This window comes from Erithacus rubecula (assembly GCF_903797595.1).
Source record: "Erithacus rubecula genome assembly, chromosome: 2".
Lineage (NCBI taxonomy): Eukaryota > Metazoa > Chordata > Aves > Passeriformes > Muscicapidae > Erithacus > Erithacus rubecula.
In genome coordinates, this window is record NC_136685.1 from 100290616 (window position 1) to 100318100 (window position 27485).

The 27485-nt window shown below is 40.4% G+C and overlaps 1 protein-coding gene across 12 annotated transcripts in view; it reads right to left on the minus strand.

The window, feature by feature from the left end:
- The window catches only part of EHBP1 (EH domain binding protein 1), a 205229-nt gene that overhangs the window by 132021 nt on the left and 45723 nt on the right, over positions 1-27485 (minus strand). The window lies entirely within an intron of this gene.

The window sequence follows — 27485 nt, forward strand, 5'->3', positions numbered from 1 at the left end:
TCACTCAAGAAGAGTAAAACCTGCACATAAACACACAGCAATACTTCTCCAACTTTCTCTTCTGTGTTGGGGAATTTCTGCTTTTGTATTCTACACTTTTCTCTCACAAGTGGCTTCACTTCCCTCCACAGTCCCCAAAATGCCTCAAACATCCATCATATTTTGGGTGAAGTAACCCTGTCTGGGCAGTGCATCAAGCTGTATCAGCTGTTCCCAGCTGGCAAAGCAGCAGGATGAAGCACATGGCTGGCTCTGCACTGTGCCCACTCGGTGGTTGATACTTGTGCATCCTGGTACTTCAGGAAAAACTTGAGCAAATTATTAAAAATCTGGAATAAGAAGACAAACTCAAAGCTTGCAAAATGAAAATTAATATAGAAAAAGAAAGATTTCCCAGTACCCTGGAGTACTTCGATTTCTGAATTCAAACAAAAATATGTAGAACAAGCAATAACCAGTAAATCAATAAAAGTTGCATTCCTTTTTTGTACAGACAAGTATTATTAATAATGAACTCAGGTAGTTCCCAATTTCTAAGCATGCTGTTTGTGTTTGCACAGACTTTAAAAACATTGTCACCTCAGATACCAACAGAATTGCAGTTCAGAGATGCCATCAGAAAGACAAATTCCAGTCAATCTGAAGCCACAGGAATCACAAGCTGCAAGTTCAGGGCCAGGCTCAGACGAGCTCTCACCTTGCTGGTGGCTCTGCCAAAGCCTGGGGACTGACAGCACACACACAGACACAGACTGCAAACAGGGTTTCAAAAGGCTGTGGATGGTTTTTCAAGGAGCAGTCCCCAACACTGTCCCTCTCCAGCATTTTAAGTTACTTCCACAAACCCTCAAATGACCATCATATTGCAAAGTCTGGGGCCAGAGAAGGGAAAATTAACATTGGCCAAACTGCAGTCAGTTCAAATGAAGCCAATGAAGAAGCATTTAGTGACACAGATACAGGGCCAGACCCATTTATCACACAAATTCCTTCTCAGTAAAGCAACCATGCATTATTCCTGCCACAACACTCCTGACTGAGTAGTGTCAGGCATCCCAGAACTTACTACACAGGACAGGAAGTGTCATCCTTCTATAAATATCTGCCTGGCATAAAGGATTCCCACAGCCTGACCTGAACAAAGTGGAGCAGTGCTATGTACCACAAGCCTTGTCTAGGAATCATCCCCATCACTCCCGGGTAAAGAGGCCCTTTCACAGCAAACAGGACTAAAATACTCTTAAGGAACTAAGTGCAGAGAGCCTGAACCACAGCTGTAAAACAAACAGCTCATTTTTACTGGGAAGATGATGATCACAGATGACACACGTCACACTATTAAACAGCAACCAACTCTGTTCCAAAGGAAGCAAGCCAAAAGATGAACACCTTCACAGGAAAGGTCTGAACTCAGATTCTTTATTTATAGGAGAGACAAATAATGCTGTAATGTGAATTTCATGCAGTCTTCTTTCCTTAAAAATGTATTTTAATGACCTTGTATCCTGTACTTACCAGCTACTAGAGAGTATTCTTCACGGTTAATATAAGAGGTGCCAATAAGTAAGAAACATCTTTGTATTTTCTGTTCAACTGCCTCAGAAGCTTCTGGAGTTACACAGAATCAAAATATTGGCTGGGTTTTGTTCATGGGGCATATTCCTCTGGGTTATTTGGGCTGGGGAAAGAGTCTCCCCAGAGAAATCAGCAGGATGTGTTTTACCTCTGCACACCTGAACTCAGCTTGCCTGCACAGAGCTGTGACCCTGCTGTGCTGTTGCAACCCCCGAGGCTCCAGTGCCCTCCTTTCCACACACACTCTAGTGCCCTCCTTTTCTGAGAAATAACAGGAAAACATTTCCATTCAGCAGAAACCAGATCAAAAACTACTTAAGTTTTTAATTATTCAGAGACTAAATGGTCCCTCTTTAACAGAAATATATTAAGTAATTAGTAATCACTGTACAAACATTATCCAAAAATGACCTAACTAGGGAAGACAACAAGTTTCCTTACTGGGTATTATTTTGTAAAAAGGAACAATAATTATTATTGTCTTTCTCACAAATGAGGGAAATATACACCATAATATTTTTAGAGGCTGCCTTTTCATTTTTTACTAAAGCAAATGATAAAAAGCCCACAAGATACACAGATTTTAAGAAGGAGCAAACTTTGGCAGAAAATAATTGACAAAGCAATTTGTCCAGCTCCAAAAACTCACTGAGAGAAACAATGGGTTTCCCTCTCCTTTGGCCTCAGAATGAAATGGAGCCTGCTTTGGAGGAAAGCTGTCCCCTGCCCATGCAGCTCCCACCCAGCAGCAGAGGGGAGCTGGAAGGTTCTCCCTCTCCCGGCGTGGGATGGCAGCCTGTGCCTGAGCTGCACACACCATCTTGCTCAGATGAAAAGATCACTGCTTCACCAGCAGAGCAAAATGGATCACTACAGAATTTAATTTGGGAGAGTATATGGCAATTAAATGCTAAAATAGACAAGCTACAGGGAGCTCTCAACTGGAGAGAGTAAATTAGAAACTATGTCAGTTAAAATAATTTAGACAGGAGGATGGGAGATTTGGAGGACCGAATGGAGGCAGCACGATCTCTGCTGAAAACTTGTTTAAAAGCAAATAATGGTTCAAGGTATCCAGAATATTATTAAGAATTATGATGCATTTGAATGGAGAATTTAATGTTTAAAAAATTCTGCACATACAGAAACACTGGAGCCCTAGACATGACAGCTTGGAATGAAACAAAACATTTTTAAACATTGAAACAGCTACCCTTAATGACATAAATACATATTTGTTATCCTCATAAAGTGACCTTTGTCCTTGTCTGAACCAAAGCCTTTGTACCAAACTATTTTTCATTCTGGTCATATCTTAGGTTTAAGCTTGAAGACTCCTTCAAAAAACACCAACATGTTGGGTTTATCAGCACACCTACATTGATGAATCATTGTATTGGAAGCAACACACATTGTTTCGTTTGTAGCATAAGCAGAGACAATAGTTTCAGTAAGCAAAGAGAAAACACTACTTCAGCTTCTGCCTTCTTACAGCCCCATGAGATTTCAGTGGCACCCTGAGGGACTGAGATACGTAGTGAAAGGCTCAATCTGACCAAAATCGTACCCGTGGGTGTGCTCAACTGACCTGCTGTAGGTAACAACAAACCATTCATCTTCACAGGCTAATCCTCTGCATTCACAGACTCTGGAAATCTCCAATGATTAGCATCAGACAGGAAGTTTAGAAAAAGAAACGATACCTAATAAATTGAGGTAATTCATCGACACTATGAGGAATAACACCAAGAAAATTCAGAGGTCCTGTTTTTCTACCAAAAAATACTATTAATCTTCTTAGACAATTACTGGGCAGATGGCAAAATAAGTGCATGATTAAAATTTTAGTTGAGCAATTTGTTAATAGACCATGTGTATAAGACAGGTAGCCCCTTCCAAAGTGGGATTGATGCTTATAAAGGACAACAGAGAAAAAATTACAGGTGAGCTGGGCAATTTCAGTAAGTAGTAGATAATTACTGAACCCTGAAATACTGAACCTTGCTTAGGATGCGGATAACTGCTTTATGTTTTATCTATTTATTATCTATTTATAACATCTTCAATTGCTTTCTCCCTTGGACATTTTAGTAATGCAGGAACAACCCTGAATACTCTCCCACAAAAGTATACAGCAGATTGATAACTGATTTGAGAAACATTTCCTTTCGCATTTGTAGATTTTTTGCTCTTTCAGATTATTTCCTCTAGAGATGCTGTGTAAGTTTCTCCTCTCTTCAAGTTTCCCCTTCTACTGACAGGTTTATTTACTGTTAGATGCCTTTGATCAGCTAAACTCAGACTGTCCTTGCACTCGATGCAAACATCACTGTATCTTTGCAAAGTACACTAATTTTTTTTGTGTTTGCAGAGCTGCAGCTTGTGCTGTACCACTCAAGAGCCCTGGAATACATGACTATCCTGTTTCCCTTAGAAGCAACAAAAGGACATCCTTTCCTGCAAAGTCTAGATCCAAACATGCTGAGCTCACTAATGTCCCAATGGTTCTGCTTCCCTTTCACAGCCATTCACTCTCTGCTGTTGGGATCACTCCACATTAGGAACTGTCTGTTCCTTTCCTTTCCCTTCCCCAAATGCTACAGCAGCCAGAGATGTGACCATCTCCTCCAGGTCTGCCAAGGTACAGGGTACAGCTGTGTGCAAGCCTGTGTGAACTACCACAGTAATCATTAGCAAGAAAAAGCCATCAAGACTAAATCACTTTTATATAACAAAACCTGTAAGAGTAACTCCTACTGTAAACTCCTGTACAGTTTTACTTTGCCATGGATGTGAGCCACAAGCTTGTGGAAGTTCAGCTGAAGCTGGCAGAGAAACTTATTATCACCAGCTGGCTGTTTAAATTCTCAAGCCTTTCCTCTCAAAGGAGCAGATTTAAGACAGTCTAGGCTTGAGCTGCTGCTGACACGTGGCAGGTGAGGCTGTTGGGAAAAGCACTGCAGGCAGGGCTGGCAGCTCAGCAAAACACAGCAGTGCCTATTCCTGGGAGCTGTGTGCCACTGGATCCCTTGTGCCCTCTGCCTCCAGGAGCAGCTCCCAGGCTCTGCTGCAGCTGAGGCACTTGCAGACAGCATCCCCCAGGCTCGTTCATGCTCCTCCTGCTTTTCAAGCATTCACTGTATAACTGCAGAGTATTTCTGTAGTGTTAGCTTCAACACAAAGTAAAAATACAGATAATTTACCTAATGTTAGAGAAGGAGAAACAGCAGACGATGAAGTTAGGTCCTAAACTTTTAGCAGAAAGTGGAGTAAGAAACACATTTATTATGTGCAACCTCCTCCTTCAGGGGACTTTGTAACCAGGATTTTATTTACTGCTTAGCAGCTCATAACTCCACATATTTTCACTTATCAACTAAAGGGACTCACAGATTGTTCTCTGTTGTTTTGGTTACAAAATTTACATTTAAGCTCACCTACAATGCCTGGCACTTCAGCTCTGTTTTGCCTGACAGGAAGCCTCCATCATCATCATTCACTCCTCTGCTGTGTGCAGAGGCCTCCCATGAATGGTGCTACTGCACCTTCAAACAGCTGCACAAGAGAGATGTCCAGCTAGTGTACCCTAACAGAAGTCAGTCTTTAAGGAAAAATAATTGACCTATTTTTTTTAAAAAGGATAAACTAGCTACTGATTTATTACTAGTTTCAGATGTGAAAAGCCCTTCTGTTGACTACAGCTTCTTTTCTCTTTCCATTCCAGTCTCTAAATTTCATTATTCTGTCTTGATGTCACTCCAAGACAAAGACCCAGAATCCTTAATGTTAAAAATGTGGGTTTGAAATAATACCTCAAGCTCAGGAGGGAATATTTAATGTGAATTCAATATACTATTAAGAACAGTTTCTGCACCTTAGGCCATGCTTACCTGCAAACCTTGTCCTAAGGAAATAAATACCATGCAGGAAGGCATATGTGATACAGGCCTCAGAATTAACTCTTGATTATTTAAACAAACTTGCAAATGTAAGTACATTATTCAGCTTCTTTGTAATCTCCAAGAAGGAAGCAAGTTTCAGGTAAAACTCCTCAAAGAAGAAACAAGGTAAAAAGATTAACTGCTCCAACAACCTTACATACTTTCATTCATCTTTCCAGAAAAAGACTTAATTATTTAGCATAGATATAACCTGTTAAAATGGGATTTGCAAAATACCAGTGCGTCACCAACCAGTTGTTATCATCTGAGGATAACTTCCATAGAGCAAATGTACAATGTTAAATGACAAAATTTGCAAGGCTTACAACAGAGAAAAGCCTGCAAGAGTGTCAATGGAAGATATTAATTTTTCTTACTTTATATTTTTTCTGTACTCAAAGTTGAACCTTAACTGCAAAAGCCCAGAGCAAATGGCTGAATGGTGTGTAGTGCCTGATGGTTGTGTGCTAAGCAGTGATGCTCACACCATGAACATTTTACTGGGCAGAACCAGAGACTCCAGGTCAAACTACTGATCACCTTGGGAATTCTCAGAGTTAGTCTAAAAGGCCACTTCATAAAAGATAGCACAATGTTTTTCAAACTGAACATGTCAGCAATATTATTGCAGCATGAATGTATCTCCATTATTAAATTCATGACACTGCTTTTTTTAATTCTCTTGCATCTTACTCACAGCTTCACAGCATGTGCCAAAATCACCAGAATACATAACAACAACAGGATACAACACAATTGCAAAGTGCCTCCAAATCCCAAGAAATTGCTGGACCTGCTGTTTCTCTTTCTTCTCCCTGTATCTCCCAGTGCCACCAAGAGGACACACTGCAAGGCCACCACTGCCCTCTGCTCCGTGGCTGTGATTCTCATCAAAACATCCACTCTGGAAGAGCTGGCTTTTCAACAAAGTGTCTCCATCCCAACAGACATTCTCTCACCTGTGCCACTTTATTACTGTTTCTCTTATCCAAACCTACAGCACACTATCAGGGGCAAAACCTCGCTGATGCAGATTTAATATGCAAGTCTCCTCCCAGCTGTTATGTCAAGAAGTGTGGCTGGCAGGGGATGGCTCCTTGTGCAGCACACTGCTCTGCAGAGTTCAGGAAGGAGAAAAAATACAGGGATCTGCAGCTCTCACCAGTGTCATCCTGCTCAGGGGTGGGCTGGGTCTGATGTCAGCAGGAAGAAGCAGGGGAAAAGGGTGGGAATACAACCAGGGCAAAAGGGAGGCAGCTGTGTGAAGCTGGAATGGGGACATGCTCACACATGTCAGACACCTCAGCTGTCACACCCTGTGCACACACAGCAGTGGGAATAGTGTGTGGTGCAGGTGCAGTTAATTTTTTATATCTATGTTTATAAACAACACAGTATACATTTTAACAGCCAAGATAAACATAAAGCATTCCAGAATGCACCTCAGCAATAAACATAAACCTCAATTCTTGAAAGCCCATCCCTACCGCCCTTCCTCCAAATTTGTTTAATCAGGGAAATAGCTAAATGGATTTCTTCTAACTTTGTACTTAAAGTAAAATTCACCTCAAGGCTGACAAGCATAGAAAATTTCAGTCAAATGGGTGAATTTTTTTTTTTGTTAAAGCTGCAATAGCCTGAAAACAGGGGCTTGTAATGAAGCTGCCCCATCAACCATAACCACACTGTCAGCAGAGCAACACAATCATATTGCCTGTGCAAAGAAGCAATGCATTTAACATTTTCTTCACTGTGTATTATCTATTAGCTGAGTTTGTCACAGAGATATGTGGCAGTTCCCTGCAATACTTATGAATATATGGCAAGGCATACAAGAATCCATCTATGTCTGCTCAGCATAGGTTTGTCTTATTACATTTTGGCAAACAACTTAAAAACCCACCCTTATCTTAGCTTTCTGTTAAATACTGTTACTATCAAGAAATTGAAGTCGTCTGAGGCAAACATCTCAGATCTTCCCATTGCTATTCTCTATTACTAAAGCACATTACATGTTCAATTCTCCCTTGCTGTTCCTATGAAAAAGGTCTTGTCAAAAACAGATTTCATTTTTTCTGTGTATGCACAAATTAGTTATGGATGATTAACAAAGCATTCATTCTTTTATTTGCTTTGGCTGAGACTTGATCTGTGTTACATTCATGTGAGGGAAGCACTCAATTTTACATTGATTAAATATGAAACACTGCACTCTTGATAAAAAGAGTTGTATTCAGAGCTGCATAATATACTGACAAAAGATGCGTGTTCTTGGGCTAATAGTTTCTTAAACAAGTTTTTCCAGATTTTTAATTGCAAAAAACTTGATACAGCTTTTTTTATTTTTTTTTTTTTTTTTTACTTCTCAGAAAGTACTGGCCAGTGAGAGCTTTGTGTCCCAAAGAAATCTGGTGCAGTCTTAACAAACAATAGTTATTTCAAATTGGATATAATAAAAAGTAATTTTCAAGTTCTGTCCCAAAATTTGATTTCTTTAAACATAACTTGCATTACAAAACTTTTTTTAAAAAGGACTGCAAAATGAAGGATGGATGACAAATCATAATTATAGAATTTGTCTTTTATTGCATCGAAAATTCAACAAAAATAAAGAAGTATTGGAGAAGTCTTATGGAAGCTTACAGCCAGTTGTAATTGACAACCTCATCTACTGTTACTGATCCCATCTATCACAGGATAACATGTGTATAAATGCTCCTCAGTAAGGCCCATAATTTCTCCCTGTCCATTAAACACCATGACTGAGCGACACCAAAAAGGATGCACCTTGGTTAAGCAAGGTATTTAAGTGCAAGCCTAACTTTAAGTACACAATCTACTTGTAATTAAACCAAGTTAAAGAAAGCTATGTGATTAAGCACCTTGTTAAATTTGGGAGCAAATTATTAGCCCCCTATAAACCAGGAGATTCTGTCTTGGGGCTTGCAGCACATGAAAACAAACAGGAGCCCACAGAAACGCACACAAGCAGAGCCTCATGACAGTGTTGCAAGAGGGGATTTATGTTTAGTGTAAATCTACAGAGTAAGGGCAGCTCTTAGTCAGGTTAGGAGGAGGTCTGGCCACATTCATTCTTTTCCAAACTTTCATCAACCATTGGTGGTCTTATAAAACCTTTGCTAATGTTCCTATGCCACAAAAATAAGTCTGGTCAGTATCTTTCTTACACATTACCAAAATGAAAGCATGAACACAGAGTTTGCAATTTCACTGCCAAGGAGAGAGAGTCCTACCACAGCATGAAGCTAGAAAGAGGCAAAGCACAAGAATCTTGATGCAAGTTGGGCTTAGAAAGGACAGCTAGTGGTCCACATGGAAGAAGGTGATTTTGGAGGTGCCCCTGAAATATCACAGCGCTGGATGACAGGACAGCAGGAGAGAATAGACAGAAATTTGACCAAAGCAGGTCACTGCATGGTCTCTGAGCAAAATGTCTCTGCTCCCCATGAAGGGAGATGCTTGCTAGCTGGCAGCTCTTTGAAGAGCCCAATAACCCATCAGGAGAAATGTCCCTCCAGCACTAAAGCGTGCAGGTAGTGGACTAGAAAGGGCAGCAGCACAGGCTGGGAGCTCCTGCAGGGCACGAGGAGCATGAGGGGTCCCAGGAACTTCCATCCCTCCTCACAACCCTCATCCACAGCAGAGGCACAATGGAACAACCTCTACCTGCTGCCAACAGACAGTGCTTGTCTCCAAACCAAAACCCAATTCCACTTTTCCAGGAACAGGCTCCTTCCTTGCACCAGTCATGACACTTTACTGGCTCTTCTTTCATGACCCAGTTCCTCTCATTGAACCAGCAGAAACTCACCCCAGAAAAAAGCCCCACAGTGTTTCAGCTGGGTCAGACTGAGCTCTCCAAAGACCAGCAAGGGCACACAGAAGGGCTGCTGTACACAAAGTGGGGAGCAGGGAGGACAGAGCAAGAAACCATCTGTTTTGACAGAGCATACTGAGAATGGTTTGGCCATCACATGGGATTGCATTTCTATGCTGTATTGTGTGGAGATTTACTCTTCCTGTTCCAGCCTAGGTGAACTCAGCTCCCTGTCCTTGCAGATAGAGGATGGTTCAACTGAGACAAAGATTTTTTTTTCTTTAAGGAGCTCCAAAAACATTTTTTTTCCCCTTTGCTTCAGGTCACATAAGAACACACAAAAGGACAAAGCAATAAATGCTCGCATGCACTTTCTTGTCTTTATTTCCATTCTCTGGAATGAGGCCAGTGACATCTAAGTAGTGCACTCTGTTCTCTTCCACTCCCTCACAGAAATTATGGACTCTCCTTTGCAGCCAATTTCCTCCTCCTCCTCTGTCTGGGCCTAAGCCTCAACCACTACAAAACAATGTTCCCCTGTTTCTCTCCAGGGCCCATTCTCCATGCATCAACCCCAGGCTCCCTGAGGCCTCGCAGACCTTTAAGGCTTTACTTTTACAGATCCAGGATGAAAACCTGTTCTTTCTGCTTCAATTCTGGGAAAATTCCACTCTCTCCCCACTTTGCATATGAACTCAGCTGCACTCATTTCCTTCAGGTTCAGCCCCTCCACGGTGCTGAGGGGCTGCCACCCCTGAGGGCACTGGCACATCAGCCCTGCTCACACGTACCTGACAGTAGAGAGCTGCCTTCAAAAATACAGAAATGGTTCATGGCACAGCTTCTCCCTAGTCTAAGCCTGAAATTCTAAATAAGGCACTGGCAAGTCAAGCAGCAGGTATGTCACGCATTACACCACTTCCCACTTTTTAAAACGATGTATATTTATTATTATTATTAGACTTGCACAATTTAAAACTCATAAAAATAAGTGCTACAAAGTAAATACCAGTTTCAAATAATCGGTTTTTACATATCCTTTTAAAAGGATTTTATTCTCCACATTCCAGCCACCCCATGAACATTCCTGGAGTGTTACAGGCACAAGCACTATCAACAATTCTAAAGCTCCCCTAGAAATAAATTCACATGTGTATAAAAGGCAAAGTTGTTCCTAATGGCTTGTTTATTAATATATTATGTTGCCATCTAAAACAAATACAAGAATAAATTTAAAAATACAGAGTATCTCAAATGGAAGTATTTTCTTCTCTACTTCTTGGCTGTGAAGTTAACTTATGGATTTGAAAAAAATCTCAGTGCTAATTAACTTCATATTCGATCCATCCATATTTTAAAATATTCCACAATAAAAGCAAATTTAAAAAACAATACCAAAACACCTGACAAACATAATCTCATAATTATTGTTAGGTAGAAGCACTCATGAGAGATATGCATTAATCAATTATCAGAAAGTAGTGCTTCAGTCCCAGGTAGTCAGCAACAGCACTCATATAATATTACAGGGAGCCTGATGTTTTGGCGAAACTAGAGCAGGAAAAAATGAAACTAAAAGGCATATTGTACATGTGACCTACAGGACTGGGATTATTACCTCTAAGCTTATTAAGAGTAAAAGCTGTCAGTTGGACCACCCCACAACCAGGGAGGAAAACTGAGATTACTCAGCAGCAAAAGGCATAAAAAAGGAGACGTGTCTTCTCGGAATGGACGGAGGCAGAGAGTGAACCACAGCCCTGCTTCAGCTATCTGAGCAGTAATTGGCTCACAGGAGCGACTGCCACGTTAAGGCATTATCATTATCTAGCTCACATAACTGGAAATTCACGCTCTGTTCTTTAAATTGGCTTAACCAGCAGCATCTGCAGCACTTTAATTAATTACAGCAATTGGCGTACCTTAAAAGTAGATGCACAGATCTGAAATGATAATGCCCCGTGAGTAATAATTGTAAACTAGCATTAAACCAGACCTATCCTAAACAAAAACTAGGGTATACTGTTGGGCTTCAACAGAAAACAAGCTTCAACCTAGTAATTATTATTGTCTGCCCAGGTTCACCAACAGATACTACAGTTCTACGTGACACTTTACATCCAATTAGCTCAGGAATGCAGAAACTCACAACATGTACAGCAAAAATCTGTTTGGGTTTGATGCTATCCAGTCAAAATTTGCTCAGGCACCTAAATTTGGGGTTCCTTGAAAGATAAACTTTGAGTTAAAATCATGACAGAGACTGATTACCACTATTTATTTTTAGTACACTCCTTATAAAGAAATACAGAAGCCAGACATCGCAGTAAGCTCAGAAAGAAGTTTTTTTGACAGCCATTAGTTTTGCTTCAGTAAAAAAATCCACAGGCACTGTACATAAACGTGGATTTATTTTCTTTCCTGGCATCTGCAACTCTAAAAAGAATTACTTGGAAAAAAATTTGGAGACAAGAAGTTAAAAAACTCTTTTGTTCCTTTTATGTACAGCAACTTGAAATCTTTACTTAGAAGAAAATAATTTTGAAATCCTGACAGTGAAATCCATGTACACATCCCAGAAAAATTAAAAAGCTGTTCTTCATACCATTTCCAGCCAGAACACAAAACACAATCAAGATTTGTTGTGACTTGCTTCTGTACAATTTCTGGTTTAAAGACAGATTTTACGTTTAATTAGCACCATGCTGCAAAATGGGACACAAGAATTTTAATCAGGCATCCTGAATGTAATGGAAGTTTAAACATTTAAATAGCTCAGTGCTACTAAATTAATCAAATCTGATCCTCAAATTCATAGGGAATTTAGGGGTCAGAATACCTGGTATAAAGGCCACTACCAAACCAATTCTGAACTCCCCATTTATTAAACACAAGTCTTATCTTTCACAGCCGTGTGAAAGAATGAAGCACAGCTTTCTTGATCCTAGTAAAGAGGTAAAGTTTTGAACATATTTTTAACCCAAAGAAACCCAAAGACTCAAGGAAGGGATGATTGGTTTTAAGTTGCAAAAACTTTAACCATCTAATAAAAATAGATGCTGCAGCACAAAATATAGCTTTGTGCAATGTTGTCCCGTGCCCATTTCTGAAAGCATGACTGTTCTCCTTGTAACTCACAGAACTCACACGGAGGCACAACCTCAGCAAGGCAGAGTGCAAGCCTGAACAGCTAAAACACCAAGGCTGATGCAGCAGCAAAAACCAAAACCAGCAATCTTATGTAGCAACTCACACCACAGAGACATGTAAAAGGCAGCCAGAGGAGAAAAATACCTTTTCTAAAGCAGGAAAACCAGTGACTGTGTTTATATGCTCTGTGCCTACCGTGTCTGGGCTGTGCAGACAGCAGTGAAGGTTCTCTGGTATGAGTAATTTTAAGACATGAATATCTTTGCTCAGAAATACTCTGATAACATGTTTATCTTGGGTGTACAGAAAACAACTGCATGCACAAATAATAATAAATAATATAGTCAATGTAATGATGTTCATGTCCTGAGTACCATTTATAAATCCCAATCCAAAACCAATCTGTGCTACTAAAGCACCAGCCTCTGAGGAAAAATGGCCCACAGTGCAGGAAAAATAAAAAATAGAATAATAATTCTTATCTAAGACTGATACTTATTCTACACAATCATCCGTTTCTGATGGAGAGGGATCACAAGTGCACAATACAAGTTATTGGTTGACTAAATATCATCCCAAAATGCTCAGATATAAAGGTTGGGAGGATTAACACAAAAGGTCCCACTCCAAGACAAATGTCTCCTTCATAGTTCAGTTCACAGCCATCACAACTGCTCACTCAGGCCTGTGATCCCAGAGCGCCGGGCACGTACCTGCTACCCAAACACACCAAAGACTTGGAAAATCTCTTGTTGATACTGGCATGTTTTTTTAGAGAAGATTTTAATTGCCATCACAGACAAACACAATTTTTAAAACACAGGATGATCCCAAATAGTTTCTGCTTCAAATCTCAGCGCTTTCTGAAACAACTTTCACGGAGGAATTACAAATTTGCCAGGCTGGCATGATTCACATGCTGCTTCCTCCCTTCTCCTCATTCCAACTCTCACCTTCTCCAAGCAAATAAATGTGAGACATGAAGCAACTCCCCCCTGGTTTTAAGCTGCTTGCAGAAGCTTTACACGATTTACTTGCATGTTTATATAGAGGCCACTTTTCAAAATAAATGCAGAGAAATGGATTCATTAGCGTGCACTAAAACATGTTGGGGTCTGGTGTAACAATAAAATCACCTTGTGATTTTCCAACAAACCATAAGTTTTAGGGGAAAAAATTGCTATTGCAATTCATATTTCTAAATATATATTTGGATTTAAATATTTTTGTCTAATAATTACACTCTTTCACATGGACTCCATTTCAGAAACTATCTGAACTGTGCTTATCTTCTTTTATTTTCAGAAACAGACTACAGTATGAAAACTAAGATTTATAAAGAATAAAGGGCTGAATTTTAGTGCTGAATATTTTATCCTTACTGGATGGTAATTTTTCTACTCCCTCTACTGGCATACTTTAAAAGCAAGTAAAGAAAAACCTAAAGGGCATTCTAGCTTGTAAAACATAATGAGAAAATATTTTTTGTAACCTCAAAATAATTGTTTGCAAAACTCAGCAAAACATTATTCTTAAATCCTGGGGATTTCTAAGCCATCAACAAATTTTTGGCAGATTTCTTCATTGTAAAAATTAACTGAGCACCTCAAAAAAAACTAAAAAAAAACCATCCTGACCACTTTGTGTTAGAAATACTATCAAGTAGTCCCATCACCTGTCACAGCTCTGATCAAAACAGGTCACTCCCTCAAACATACTCTATAGCTGAAAGACCCGAAGAGTGATCTATGGAATAGAAATCTACATGATTACTACAATCTACATAAATAAGCAAAAATATCCTGAGTTTAACAAGTTGCTACTTAAATGTTAGACAGTGCTCTGTGAACCATTTTATATTAAAATTGGATGGTTCTAAACATCACACATACAAGAAGTATTGTTTGACACAGTGCCATTTTGATGATAAATTGCAATCTACAGCTCAAATAATTCTAGCCAGGGATTAACATTTCAGAGGCTGAGCCAGAGATTATGTGTGTGGATCTTGAATTTCATCATCTCCCTTCGGCACAATACCTCATTCTTCCTTTTTTCATCTATTCTCTCATGAAGGGTCAGGAAAGCTTAGCCTTGCTGTTTCATTCATTTCATCTCTACATTAACCAGATACCTTGCAGTCTTTAGTTCCTACGTGTTATTCCATTACAAATACTCCAGCCACACCGCGCTGTGCTCCGGCTAATGAGGCATGTACCAAATCAAAGGCTGCCATCAAGTGGCTGTAGCACACTGCCAGCACTATGCAAAGTTAGTGCTCTGCACAGGCTTCACCAGGACATACTGTTCAGGGTGGATTAAACTCTGCCCTGATATAAAGCTTTGGGAGAAATCCAGATGCTAAGAGATGGTGGTCCCACACAATTTCATCTCCTTCCTTTAAAATTCTAAGGTCCAGCCCAATAGCTGGTGTTCCTGTTTCTTGCCAGTCTGGATCAGCAGGCTTCAGAATTTCTGCCATCACACTGCTCATCACTGTGCACCAGTGGAGACCAGCCTTAATAACCAGTCAAAACCTTCCCAGCCAGCAGTGGGACAAGAAGGGTGCCACAGAGTGGGGGTTTCACACAAGATGGGGAGAATCAACACAGTTTCTTGTGCCACCATATCCAGCTTCAAATCAAACTGCATTAAAGATTGTTAATCTCTATTCATGCTGAACTTGAAGACAATGTGAGAGCTCTTTGTTGCAGTGATAGTGATGAATATCTGCAGCATTACTCAGCAATTGGAAGCAACCATGCTCTGATAGATCATTCTTCAGCACATGCATTCCATCCCACCCACACAAATGGCCTTTCCATATAGATACTGTATTGCTACATACCATCAGCTCTAAACCACAGCCTGTTATTCCAACTCATCTTTGCCTGACAGGCAGAAAAACAACCAAGCACAACCAAAGTAAAACCCACTTTCAGAGAATCACAGATTCACCAAATAGGCACGGTGGGGAAGGACCATTGTTGGGATCATCAAGTCCAACCTCACTGTTCAAGCTGGGTCCCCCTAGAGCATGTTACTTAGGACATTGTCCAGATGGATGTCCATCTCCAGTGAGGGAGACTCCACCACCTCTCTGGACAACCTTTCTAGCACTTAGTCACCATCACAGTAAATTTTTTCCTTCTCACGTTCAGGTAGGGCTTCCTTTGTTCATTTCTGTTTGTAGCCTCTCTTCCTATTGCTTGACACCACCAAGAGGAACCTGGCTCCATCCTGTTGACAGCCTCCTTCAAATACTCATACATGTTGATAAAAACCCCTCACAGTCTTCTTCAGCCTGAACAGGCCCAGCTCCCTCAGCCTCCCTCATAACTGAGGTGTTCCAGACGCCACAACATGTCCACAGCCTTCCTGAGGATTCTCTCCAGGACTCTCTTGTACAGAGGGGCCCAGAAGTGGACACAGCACTCCAGATGAGGCCTCTTCTCCAGGACTGAGAAGAGGGGCAGAATTACCTCCCTCTTCTTCTCACTTTTCAATGCACCAAGACAGATGTTTTTTTCTCAATGAAAAGGAGTGATGACTTTCTAAAAATCTTTACTATAAGAAAAAAGATTTGCACATGCCATGGGAAACATAAAAGTTTCACATGGTAGGGATGAGATTAAAGATTACTCAGATATGTCTTCCCAGATCATGTCCATCTACGGCATAACTTCCAGCAATTTACCTGTCACTTAAAATAACACCTTCCATCTAGCAGTTGCAATGAAAATACCAAGAAAATATTATTTGGATGTAAATGATGAAGACAGACACAATTCTCTTTATTTCTGAAAGGGTTTGGCTCCAAAGTATAAAAAGCTGAAGAGCCATGTTCTCCCTGCTGCCTGCAGAGACTGACCATCCAGTCTCCCTTGGCCTCCCCTTGCCATTGTCATTAGCCATGTCTTGCATTTGGACTTCTTGTTTTCGTGGAACAATATAAAAAAGGAAAGCAAACACTGGAAGAGTAGCAATGGGAACAAAACAAACAACCAAAAAAAAAAAAACCCCAAGAAACAACAACAACAAAAAAACCCAACAAAAAAAACCAAAAAAAACCAAAACAAAACAAAAAATCCCAAACAACCTGGAAGCAGGGAAGAGAGGTGGAAAAGCACAGCATTTTGTCAGACAGATTTTGATGGTAGTTGATTTCTTTTCAGATTTTATTTAGCACTCAAAAGTGAAAAGCACTACAAAATCTCACATTTCAAATAACTTCTCAGTCTTCAACAGGGAAAAAAAGAATGCAAATATAAGTAATTTTCATTTCAGGGATCTACTTTACAGATGAAAATAGGAAACGCAAATCTTAACATGATTTTTAACATCACTTCTGGTTTGGTAAATATTGGTATGTGTTCTTTGAATTTTGTGCTGTGCCTTCCTGTGACTGGCGAGTGTTCATAAGAATTGTTTTGGTTTAGAAAGGAAAGCTTTAAGAGTTTCTTTAATCTTATCCCTTGCTGAGCAGAATACTTTTATAGTATAAATCATTAAAACTATATCATAAAAAATGAGTCTTTAAAGAGAATCTCTGAAAACTACTAAGTGTATTTATTTTAAGCAGGTGAAGTCCTCAGAGTCAGGCACAGCTGTTTCCTATCTCAGGCTATGCTGCACATGGTATTAAAACAAACTTGGAAAACCTGCCATCCATCCTGCTCAGCCTGCCAGGAAGGGCAGGTTGGTTTGTTCTCAGTTCTAGCCTATAGAAATATTGCTATGTAACAGTGCAATGTAACACAACTGTACCATCTTCAGGCTTTACATGAACCATGCTTGATATATAGATAGATATAGATATATAGATAAAATCTTTCAGGACACTGGAAAATGTGAGAAACAGTGCTGAAGTACAGTGCTGTGGTTAAGGAATGGTTCTCCCCAATTTAGTGCTCCAACTGAGACTCCCCAAAGCATGTTCCACTCGCTCTCTGCCTGCCCCCTCCTGTCTGAGGACTTGCCCACTGGAAACTGGAGGGGCATTTACCCTTGAAGAATTTCCTGTGGTCATTCTTCCTCTCAACTCACACACCTGTGTTGCCCGGGCACAGGTGGGTTTTCCATCCCACTTCCCCCTGTCCTCCATGTGGTCATGCAGGTAGAACCCCAGGGCACCTTGTGGTCTGAACCCCCTCTATCAAGCAGGGGGTGCTTGCTCCCAGTAGCAGAGACTCTGGTCTGTACTGGTGGGACATGGGATGTTTCCTCTCTAACTTACTCCAGTCTTTCCAGTCTGTCCACAGTTTTTCCACAGCTGAGACACAAGTTGCTAGGGAGGCAATGAGATGATTTTCATATTGCTGGAGTTGGGCAGTCACCTGAAGCACTATTTGTTCTCCTTTCACTGACATCAGTGCCAGTGAGTTGGCACACAACAATGGCACACTCCATACAAATTTCCACCACGTGGATTTGTGTCCTCTGGACCTCATCTGGATCTACAGGTGACTCTTGCAATTTGGACCCTTACAGATTACCTCCAGCACAGCTGATTGTGTCAGGTACCTTCCTCTGTGTGCACCCTCACACTTGGCAGCAGTGGCTTCCAGAGACCCAGCTTCTGCCCTCTTCCCAATCCTCTCATCAATGCTCCCATCCCAGGGCTCCCAGGTGCTTGGTTTCCATACCATGGGCCATGATACTGCAGCATTGGAGCAGCCAGGTCACCAGGGCTCACCAGGCTGGCAGCTGAACTCTTAATCTCACAGCTCAGTCCAGGATAGGGGTCAGGTGACTATCTCTGACCCTGCTTCTTCCTCCTGTTTCCTCCCTGCTTCCTCTTCATCATCCCTCACTACACAAACTCATTTGTCTTGGATTTCTCTTTCTGTACAGGACCAACTGCTGCAGGCTGTCCCTATGGTTCAGCTCAGAGTGGCCACACTGCCTGTGGGTCTGATTTCCTCCTCCTCCTCCTCCCCCTGAAGGTGCTGTCCAGTATTGAACAGTGTCCATGAAGAGCAGCCAGGAACCAGCACACTGCAGTAAGTTGCTCCTTCCTGGAGCTGCCACAGCATTCTCCTTGCAAATATTCTGTCACTTTATCAGGGTCCCATTGTTGTTTAGGGGTGAACTTCTAAACCATTGGAGCAGAGAATTTCCCTAAATACTGGCCCATTTTTCTCCCACATTCCATGGCATTCATGACTATCTACCCTTGGAGCAGATCTTTGAATGACCTTCCCAGAAATCTGTCCTGACTCTAAGCAGGCATGGACTGCACTGAAGACATAGCAGACATAGCAACAAGAAAATGCTTTCCTTAGCATCCAAAGAAAATACGAAATTCTCAAAAGCTGTTTTAACAGGCCTGAAGGAGGAAAAATGAGTGAGAAGCTGGGGAAAATCATCCTCCTCTTTTCCCCTCCCAGACTGCAAAAATTAACCCTGTCCTGGCAGAAGCAGGACATATAGTCCACTGTGCTAAGAAGAGCAACCTTTGACTTCAGGGATGCAACTCTGTATATTTGGCAAAAATTCAGTTTAATCTTATATTTATGCTAGTATGAGGAAAGAGAGAAAACACTGGTAAGTCATAAAATGCCCTTTACAACATTTTATTCAATACCATTTTATTCAGGCAGTCTTTCCAGCCAAGACTCAGGTTTCCACCATACTTGAGCTAAACCAGAAAAAGTTTGTTTCTACTGCCTGTCAAGATTCAAGAAGCTATTTGGCTCTGACATTGATAATGCAAAACAATGAGAAAGGAGAAAATCACATGAAAAACTCAATATGATGGTGTAGCATCAATTCAGAGTGAAGAATATGCTGGGAGGAAAATGAATTAAATGGCATTAATTAAGTTATGGAGGTCAATTAATTTTTATTATATTAAACTCTATTAAGACAGCTAACAACCAAAGATAAGAGGCTGAAAGAAATAACACTCAGAGCTATTACATTGCCAGATGGTTTTCCTAATAACAAGGGTTTTCAGGAGGCCAGAACTCTTATTTTCCTGTCAGCTGGCTATAGTTCTGCTGGTGGCCACTATTTTTAAATAACATGTTCTCAGTTAAATTACAACTGCCTGCATGTACAATCCCATCCAGTTACTTAATGCAGAGCTACATTTTACACAATAATGGATATTTTAATTCTTTTTTGACACATATTTCCATACCTTGAGCACATGCAATTGCAAGGTATTATATCAAATCAACCAAAATATTCAATTTGACTCCCAGATTATTTGCCTTTGAAGGTGATTTATGTCAAAAATATTTTTCATTAAATGCATTGCCATTTTTCCATACTGAATATTTTGTACTACATGGCAGCAGCATATGCTGCTGTTTTAACACCATACAGCTACCAGGTCAAAAATGAAATTTATCCAGCATAATGCTGCCCCAGACAGTGGTATTTTACATAACGATATTCCAAACCTCATCAAGAGCAAACACACAGCCATGACTGCATGGAGATGTAAAAACACACTTGATCACATAAAACCAGAAAAAAAACATAGCATGCTGAACAAGCTTAAAAGCAAATGCTTTTCTACTAAAAGACAAGTTGCTTGGTTCAGCTTATGCCCAGAGTATGATTAGACCCCCACTGTAAAACAATTACCAAGACACTCTTATGTATTTGATGTCTGAAAGAGAAACAATCTCCTGCAGACTCCAGCTCTGGCATGCACTGGCCAGTGTATTTTAGTGCTGATTTTCTATGAATAAACATATGCTAAGAGTGGCTGAAACACACTGCAGGTTTTAAACATGCCTAATGTAGTATTCAAGGTTTGCTTCCAAAGTGTCTGCCTTGTTTATCAGCTTCCTCCCTCTAACTGGTAAAGGACACCACTGGGAGCAACTCCAAACAGCTGCCTTGCACAGCTATAGGAGACAGATTCTTCTAGCAGGAAATAACCTCCCCTCAAAAACCCAAACAAAATGATTCTAAGTGATAGAAAGCAGTTGTACTTTACTGCCGTGAACCAAAAATAACAGTATAAATTAAATGTTGCTATGCATGTTAGTGTACCACACTTTGTGAGCTACAAAGCCAGAGCCACACACCCAGGATGCTCTGCCTGGAGCCCAGGGGTCTTCTTTTTCCAGCTGCCTCTTGCAAGACCCTCCCATGTAACTGCAGAATAAATACCAGAAAATCAGATGCCTCCTTCACCAGAAATGGTTAAACTGAAATGCTGTAATGTAGTTTTCAAAATTGCCATAGCATGTGCCAAATTATATTTGATATAGATGCACTTAGTGCAGCTACTAACACAGCATTAGAAACAACACTATTTAAAGGACAGTTTGGGCACTGCATTTTATTTAGCAGATGAAGATCAAATAACAAAAGAATTTTCATAACTATTTTTGAAAAAACACAGTGGAGTTCAATGGACTGACATTTCACACTCATTCAGGATAAAGAAGGCTATTAAAAGTGTAAAAAGTTAATTAGATATTAGGAGTTATTTTAACAATTTCTCTAAAATTCTTATTTAAATAAGATTTTTGTCATCTCTCAGCTCTGCTTTAATAGCTTATGATGCATTAATGACAGAAAGGACTCATTCCAGGTGATCTGTGCACAGTCTTGTTTTGGTCAGAAGGAAAATGACATTGAGAACAGTAAGTTGTATGTCCTAAGTGAACACTCACAGGCTTTGCCTGGGGAGACAGGAGTGGCTGCAGGTCAAAATATCAATTAATTAACTGTGCTGTTCAGAAAAGTTTATTGAGCTCTTGCCCTCACAATGCCTGCCTGGAACTTCCCAGGGCTGCTGGTGCCTCCCTCCCCTTTGTGCTGGGCCATGCAGGGGGGAGAACACTCACAGTTTCACACTTCCTACCACTCATAACTTGTAACACTCACCCTGAACAGATGGTAGTTTACTTGTACCACAGCATTTGGTGTAAAAATTCTCCAGCAGAACTCAAGTGTGCAATCCACTTCCACTATTCTCTGTATTTTTCACAGAAGATGCCAAATCCAAGGGGATTGTTTAAGTAAGGGCCTCCCACAGGGTCGGTGTGGACACACAGCAAAGTCACTCACTGCCAGACATCCCAAACCAGAGTGATCCACTCTGTGGAGAAGCCTCTCTCCCACTCCTTTCCAGAGTCAGGACCTGCCCCTGATCATATTTCCCTTTTAGTTAAAATTGCCCAGAAAGGCAAGCATGGAGCACAGAAGGAAAAACAATGTATTTCTGGAAAAGCACAGATTTCCTACCCTGGTTCCTTTACAGCCAGAGCAGCCAATCAAGACGACAATTTCTGCAAGTTTTGCTTCAAAGGCCTAATCTCGGAGATTTCTCAACTAGAACAAAGTGCTAAATATTTAATGTAAGCAAAAACTAAAAGTAAAACAGGTTTTCTGAACCTCTATTACATTTAAAGCAGAACAAGAGTGAGACAGCTGACAAAGCAGCATTTAATTCCTAGCTATATCTAAACCAGAATACTCAGCCTAATTTACACAGGCAGCTAGTCACAGTTCACATAATCACACACAGCAGAATATGACAGGGGAATTAAAGGACCAGGAAAGCATGTCTGAACTATGAGCTATTCTAAATATATTAAATGCAGACATTTAATCCAGAAAAAAAGCTAACCCGATCAATTATTATTTTCATAAAAAAATTACTTCAAGCAAAAAATACAAAACAAATGGACAGACAGGCTTTTCCTACTCTTTCTTAAATATAGGAAATAGCCAATTTAAACTTAAGTTCTCACATGCTACAAAGATGCACTAGAAGAGAGACCCAAGATTTTATAATAAATTCTGATATAGCAACTGATCAGCAAGTAAGGAATTCAACCTGTTCCTATGTCAGTCTTTTCCCCATGTTCTTCCAGCAAATAGCATCAGCAGTACTCAGAATTTCAATTCCCTAGGCTATGCTGGCATTTGCTTCCCAACATCTATTTCCAGAAACAGGTGAGAAGATTAGATTTGCATACAGGGCAAAAGTAAAAAATATTCAACCACCCAGTAAAAAAAGTATGCTTTCATCAAAATTCTGGCTAATTACTGTTCCTATTAAAATGAGTTATTTCTCTAAAAGCTTAATTTGGAAAACAACATATTCAGACCTCTATTTGATGAAAACTTAACTTTTTCTTAATACCTCATTTATTGTATCATATTCAAGATTGGTCTTCTTTAAGACTGGAAACAAATTCATTTCTATGTACCACCACCAACCCTCTCTTTCCCATTACTTTCACCTTATTTATCACCTTTATTTGTGGTGTCAGGCCAGGCATTTTAAGAGAGAGAAATAATCTCCCCAAACCTGTGAGTGATAAAACATGCTCCAGGGCATTCAAAATGAGAAATCATCATAAGCAACCATGATCCAGAATTTCAGAGGCGACGGGGGGAAGGGTAGACTGGGAGATGACAACCACAAAAGAACACACATGTACCAACAAAATGAAGCTGGATTATGTCAATTATTCTGTAATGTTTTCTAATGTTTCTTTCTTGATTTGGAGAGATTTGAGTCAGAACTCTTTCTAGGCTTGGGGTTCCTGAAGCTACACAAGAATGAAACACAGAAGGATAAGTCAGATCTCATTTTTTCAGCTAAAACTCATTATTCTTTGTAACTCTTCCCTGAAGACCAGCATGATCAGCAAACTCTAGATTCCTTTTTACCCTCATTCCAGAAGTTTCAATGGGTCTATTAAAAAATCATCATTAGAAAACAGTGTCTAAAAAGGCATCAAAGTTTTTTCGAAGACTGTCTAGAAAGAACAGGTACAGAGGTGTGTCCACCAGATCTCAGTAGAAGAACAGCCTGGAAATTCTGCCTGGAATGCTTCCCCCCACCCCCAGGCAGGTGACACAGTGCAAGCAGAGCTGAGCACAGCTAGCTCCTGAAAGCCATGGGCAGCAGGAGCAGAGCAGGACACTGAGCACTCCCTCACATAAACGAATCTGTGGAAAGAGAATGCCAATAACCTGCTAATGCAATCATGGGAGGTGAAATCCCACAGGTAAACACTGTCACATTGCTGGGGTCAGAGGTGAGAAGGAGGGAACCTCCAGCCACACGACAGCACTGCAGACTCTGTTCTCCAGAGCTCTAATGGCTAAGAAAACAAAGAGCAGCCTAAAGTTTATCAAGAAAGATTTGGCCAGAATGGTTTCCCACAACAAGGACAATGGAGCACTGGAAGAGGCTGAATGGCAATGCTGCAGAGAGCCTACCTTAATTTTTTTTTTTTTTAACTGTTTAGCAAGTGTTTATCTGGAGTTATACTGCCTTGAGCCAACTGTACAAGACAGGTGAGGCTGCCTCCAGCTCCAACTCACAGGAATCCATGAGCAAAGCTTCACCAACAGGTGGGGCATTTTTCTCCATCCACCTGCCAAATCAGTAGGTCATATTATTAAAGACCAAGTTTTAATAGGCCTGCCACATAAAAAGAGGGCTACAGTTTGTGTCAGAAATAACGAATTATTGTCAGTGGAATTTCCTACTGGAAAGGGCTTGTTCACCACCTGGGAATGACCTACGGACAACAGTGAAACATAAGCACAGGTTGGAAGAGAGAACTCTGGAATACAACACTATCCTATTAGAGGCACAAACATGGGCTCAAAAATATTTTTGACAAAAAGCTGGGGAACTTGCTTCATAGTCTGTGCATTTTCAAGGCAGAAAACATTCCATGACTCTCCGTTTCATTAAGAATGCAGGAAGTAACTGTCTACAAAACTTCCAGCAAACAAGTAAACATTATGGTTTGTCTTCAGTGGATGTTCTTAAGTACTTTTCCATGTTTTGAGTTTGCTGGGAAGCAAAATTACATTCTTCCATTGCTTCAGATAGCTTGAGACAAAGTTCTTGTAGATAGAACCAATCAAAGCTTCCACATCTTTGGACCAATTTAAACTCCCTCTCTTCCCTCCTATCCCTTTCTCATTCCATTAGCTAAACAATCTACAGAGACCACGAAACACAGCCCAAAACTTCAGGTCAGTTGAACTCTTCTCAGAGATGCAGTCTTTGTTTCAAAACTGTCCTCCTTCCTGACACCTCTGAGGGGACAGTGAAAAGAACCAAATGTGGAAACAACATATATTCAAGTTACCTACAGAAGCAATAAGAGAGAAAAGTCATTTACTAGAGCAAGTGGCTTACAAAATGGAAGGCAACTCATCCTTGTTCTTCAAATGGAATAGGCAAAGTACACTAACACCAGTCTGTAAGATTTTGAAAGCCTATTACTCTCTACATATGGGCAAGTCCTACTCTTAGTTATGAATTTCTGGCTCTCCTACTTGCAACAGCCAGCCTGAACACCCAATGTTATTGTTCAGTAGAACATAAAAAAAACTCAAAAGAATTCCAATAATTGCCTCATGAAGTAAAAGCAGATAATCAATTACACAGAATGTGGTTAAAGAGAGATAAAATTAGAGACAAGAAAGTTATCAGTAAAGATACACAGAACAGCTGTGAAGGAGATAAAGACATAGAAAAGGCTGATGGACAATGAATACCAAGATTTAAATGGTAAGAAACTTCTCTACAATCAAACTATTAATGGATTATACATACAGTAGATGACAAAGTTCACCTACCAGAATACAAATACAGAGTGATCAGGGCAATAAAAATACAGCTAGAAAAAAAATCTAAAGTAATCAACATAATGGGTCATGAAGTAACGTACATAGACCCCAAACAAGAAAATAACCACAGAAAAACCCCCCAAATATCTTATTTCCTTTTCATTTACAGCATGCTTTCTTCCACAAATCACCTCATCACCATTAAAAATCCCTCCGAAAGTGCAGAGTAAACTTGTTTGGAATTTGGTAGCATCTGCCTCCAAAGGCATCAAACTGCATTATTGTATATCTCTTCTACCTGGTCTTTGCTCAGCCATAGTGAAGCATAGCAAAATTATCTTGGAGAATGACTTTTAATACTAATTTTAAAAAAAGAAACTCAAAATTTTTAGCAGAATTCACATAACTTCAATTAAAGCACATCCCTAAACTCTTTAGACTTAAGTATTTTGTGTTCTGAGTATTGCTGACCAAAGAGGAAGGGAAGCCCTGCAGCCTCTCAGGGCAGAGAACATCCCTGGACAAAACAGAAAACATCCCAAGGGACTCTGAATGTCCCCATGCTTCCCAAAGGTCACCTGGTCTTGTCAGGTTAATGACAAGTATGTTGTTGTAATACCAGGCCAATCACACTTTAGGCCCAAACAGGGTAAATGCCTATAATTCAAGGAGTGAGGAGAACAACCTCCTGCCTCCCCTGTTTCTAACAGGCAGGTGTTCCATGCCCTGGAATGTCAGCCAGCCATTGGAACATTTGTCACTTGCTCGAACCGATGAACATGTTTTCATCCACCACTAAGTGGAGCTGTTATCCTGGGAAAAGAGTTTCTCCATCTCTTTCAGCATTTAAAAAAAAAAAAATTAAAAAAAAGAGAAAGAGGTGATTGAAAGCAGCCAGTTTTACAGCTTCTTTAGCTCTCACTAATTTTTGCAGTAAAACTACTACATTTATTATTCTGAAGATACTATTACAATATCCTCCAATCAAAGAATAAACATCTACCTACCAGTGACTATTTGACAGTTCTTGTGAGAAGAACTAACAGCACCACTGAGGTTGTAAAAAAGCTCCCACATAACAGAAGATTGCCCTGCACAGCTCAGCAAAGGTGTGAGGCAGAGAGCAAGACCAGCAGGCAGCAAATGGTCTGCTGCCCCTTCTACATGGAATACACTGACATGTAAAGAAAGCAGGACACAAACTCAGTCTACATGCCCCATATAAAATCCTGAAAAAAAATCATCTGCAACGTCACAGGAAATCCAGCAACACCCAGAGGAGCTGGCTGAGAAATATACTGACATTGTTTTATCCAGAGCTACTTGTATGGTGACAATTGGAGATGGAGACTTCCCTGATTAAAATAAACTATGTGAGAAAGAAAAGGAAACTCCAGGAAACAGTAACTAAACTATGTTTTGTGTTAACAAGCTTGTAAGTGAAAATAGAAACTTGACATTTAAAACAAAAGTATAAATAAAGTACTTTGCTTTCAGCTCTTTTAAATGCTCAGTTACTGGTGATAAGAATAAATCTTAGCTTTGGACATTCAAATAATTTTCCAATATTGACAAGAAAAAGAAGCATTTTTTGGTAAAAAACAATATCATGCAAATCCATTGCTTCCCCACACTTCAGTGTTATGTGGTACTACTTGGTGGAAGAGCAATTTCTTTTTTGTTTAAAAACAACATAAACATTAAATCATGTTATTGAGAAACAGTCCATAATGAAACTATATAATTAGCAATAAACACTGCCTTGATACCACAATCTTTTAAAACATATTTGAAGACAAAATTTCTTTTTCAAGAAAACCCCAGGTAAAGCAGCTTCCCCTTTTTTCAGCCCAGGCAGCCCCAGAGCGGAAGCTGCTGCCCAGCACAGAGAAGGAAAAAAGTACTTCATGAAGCACTTGCTCTATGCAATGTCAAGCAGTGCAGTTTGGCAGAGCCTGCTGTTTGTGCAGCCTTCAGGAATTCAGCTCTCTGAGGAGTGCTGGGAGCTCCTGGCTTGGAGGAGCTGGAGACTCACAGGAGCAGCTTTTGGGTTCTCAGTTGGTGCATGGGACATGCAGAGGGATCCCAGGGAGCAGCTGATGACTCACACTCCTCACTACCTGACCACAGCTGGTCCCACCTTTCCATCCTGCCCCAAACTGCTCACCCATCAAAGGCCAGAATCAGCTCTGCTCTCCCCCAGACAGTGGCACTGAACCCCAGAAGAGAGCGCTGCCATTTGGGAGGTACAGATGTCATAACCCAGCTCTGACTTTTTCACTGCCCTGCTCATACACAAATAATGTGTCACAGCCCATAAAACAGTGACTCATGACCCAGCTCTAACTTGTTCACTCGTTGCTCACAGCAAACTAATGCATGGCAGACTGATGCTTACAGGGAAG